The sequence below is a fragment of the Psammomys obesus genome, unplaced genomic scaffold (genome assembly GCF_907164565.1).
Source record: "Psammomys obesus unplaced genomic scaffold, mPsaObe1.curated_primary_1811, whole genome shotgun sequence".
Taxonomy (NCBI): domain Eukaryota; kingdom Metazoa; phylum Chordata; class Mammalia; order Rodentia; family Muridae; genus Psammomys; species Psammomys obesus.
Window position 1 is genome coordinate 7,934,641 of NW_026585691.1, and position 722 is coordinate 7,935,362.

The window sequence follows — 722 nt, forward strand, 5'->3', positions numbered from 1 at the left end:
GTGATTGTGTATATGAGTGTATGTATGTGTGTGTGATTGTGTATATGAGTGTGTGTGTGTGTGTGTGTGTGTGGTCAACCTGAGGTGTGGCTCCTCTGCACCACCCATAGCATTTTGACCCAGAGTCTCTCACGACTCTGGAATCTCTGAAAAGGCTGGACTGGTTAGTTGGAGAGCTCCAGGGGTCCTCCTGCCTCTGCTTCTCTGGCTCTGGGGTCACAGACATGGATCACCACCCTGGCTTTTTATGTGTGCTGTTGGGGTTGAGCTCATGTCCTTGTGTCACGAGCCAGACACTTTACGGTCTGAGCCGTCCTCGCAGCCTGACCTTCCCTTTCCTGTCTGTCTGGCTCCAGGTTGCCTGGAGTGATCTTAGGAGCAAAGGACTCACCTTTTATTGGGTCACTGATTGATCTGGGTGGACGTTCTTGCATTGTGTGAGCAAAAACAAGCAGAGCACAGCCAAGCACACAGGAAAACCTTGTTGGTGTGCATTGGCAGGGGACATGTTCTCACTTGGAAAAGAACTGGACTGGAATTTGCCCCTTCCCTTATCAATGTTAGGAAACAACCAAAAAAAAAAAAAGGTGAACAGATAAATGAAGGGGAAAGCAGGAATGCACAGCCATTTAAAAAAAAAATGAGGTGTTGTGAGCAGTAAATCTTTTTAAATATTTGTTAATTTGTAAGCATGTGTATATATGTGGGTTACCATGGCACAT